This window comes from Chlorocebus sabaeus, chromosome 9 (assembly GCF_047675955.1).
Source record: "Chlorocebus sabaeus isolate Y175 chromosome 9, mChlSab1.0.hap1, whole genome shotgun sequence".
Lineage (NCBI taxonomy): Eukaryota > Metazoa > Chordata > Mammalia > Primates > Cercopithecidae > Chlorocebus > Chlorocebus sabaeus.
The window spans coordinates 53315001-53317175 of record NC_132912.1 but is presented as its reverse complement, the minus strand read 5'-3'; positions in this window follow the sequence as shown (position 1 = coordinate 53317175).

Genomic DNA, 2175 nt, shown 5'->3' with positions numbered 1-2175 from the left:
CTTTGTCTCCTAGCTGGAGATCTTGCAGATGCCGCTTCCTTTTCTTTTCAGCTTTGGGTCCACTGTTTTTCTTTCTGTGTTTCTTCTGGTCCTTAGTCTCCATAACGGCTATTTACCAATAACAAGTAACTCTAACCTACAAGGAAGAATGCTGGCGTAAGGAGGTGGGAAAGGCATGTTACAATCCAGGCAATACCCAGGGAAAAACATTAAATTTCATGTATTTCTTTATGAATAGATAATGTATTTGTTCACTGAACAAGGGTAGAAACTGCTTAACCATCCCCAATTCCGTTTCTCTCTGTTGTGCTATAAATTAGATGAGTTACCTCTGCTAAGGTTACATTTTATGGTTAAGTTACTTTCTATTCATCTTAAGTGTCAACATCAGCACTATCTGTTTCTGCAAGAATGGAAATATTCTATATCTGTACTTTTCAGCTATTTAGCCATTAGCCACGTGTGGTTACTTAAAATGTACTTAGAGAAACTGAAAAGAAACTGAAAAAATGAGGCCGGGCGCGGTGGCTCAAGCCTGTAATCCCAGCACTTTGGGAGGCCGAGATGGGTAGATCACGAGGTCAGGAGTTCGAGACCATCCTGGCTAACACGGTGAAACCCCATCTCTACTAAAAAATACAAAAAACTAGCCGGGCGAGGTGGCGGGCGCCTGTAGTCCCAGCTACTCGGGAGGCTGAGGCAGGAGAATGGCGTAAACCCGGGAGGCGGAGCTTGCAGTGAGCTGAGATCCGGCCACTGCACCCCAGCCTGGGCGACAGAGCAAGACTCCGTCTCAAAAAAAAAAAAAAAAAAAAGAAACTGAAAAAATGAATTTTTAATTAATTTCATTCTAACTCTAAACAGTCACATGTGGCTACTTACTGGACGGCTCAGACCTAGATATCAACCGGACTAATGAAGTGGTTTCCTAACTTAAACTAAAACTCAAATTTTAATAAAAGATTTAAAACGTTTTTATGAACTTCCAATATGAGTGCAGTATTACTTTTAGTACCTGTTGACTCTGTAAAACTCCTAAATTACAACTCATCTACACACATTTGAAAAATAGCAATATCTGTACATGCGAGATATGACTGGTTCGAGATGATGCCTGGAGACCCCATGGACTCACAGAGACCCTTCCAGTGATTTCTGAGGTACTTGAGAATCTGTGGCCAATAAATTGGTAATCACTGAATTAGTGAGTTTTTTAAGGATATGGGGCTGCATAAAATCTGACCGCTTGATTGAAAAAAAGCGGGGCAGGGTGCCATTTCATTCAATTAAGGTCCTGTATTAATTCCGTTTAATAAATGTTTGTGTCTATGATGCGCTAGCCACTGGGCCAGTAAATAGGTATAGCTATGATATGACTTGCTGAGAAAATCCAAACTAGTATCTTCCGTGCCATGCAACAAGGGCTACACTGCAAGGCTGCACAGGGTGCCACTGGAGCATAGAGGTGAGTCAGAGGCTTCCCACAGACACACACACGAGCGGAAACAGAAAGTCTTTATATATAATCACCATATTGTCAAGGAACACCCGCCGGGAGTTAGGAGAGCTGGGCACTAGGAATGCTTTGAAACTGAGTAGCTGTGTGATTTCAGAGGTTATGTTGCTTCTCTACTACCTTTTAGTTTCGAACTTGTACTAATGTTTCTCTCCCTTTTCTTACTGGTGGGAAAAGCACAATTTGGGCTCAACAGATTCGGCTCAGGTCTAAGTCGCCTGCCGGGGCCACGTCGCCAGGAAACGACGTCTCCCCGACACCTTCCCTCCCAGTCCGGGCTCTCTGCAGGGATTCACCTCGTCCCTCTCCCAACGACCCCCAGGCACACCTGGGACAGATGCGAAATATGCTGCTTCTCCGGAGCAAAGATGACCCGGAGGACCGGGGGAGGACCTTCCCACGCGCACGACTGGCGATCTTCCCAGTGCCCCAGAGCCAGGGACCCCACGTCCGTCTACCCCAGCCCGCGGCACCGAACCTGCTCACAACTGCGACTCGTCAGGTCCCCTTGGACACCGCGGGAAACGGAAATTCACCGTCGCGCCGACTCCCCTGAGGGGAAAAAAAAAAGGCAGAAAAAAGAGACTGGTGCCTAGACGACTTTCCGGGGAAAGCTGGAGGAAAGACTCCCCAACAGCTGGGTGCAGGCGCCTGCGCCG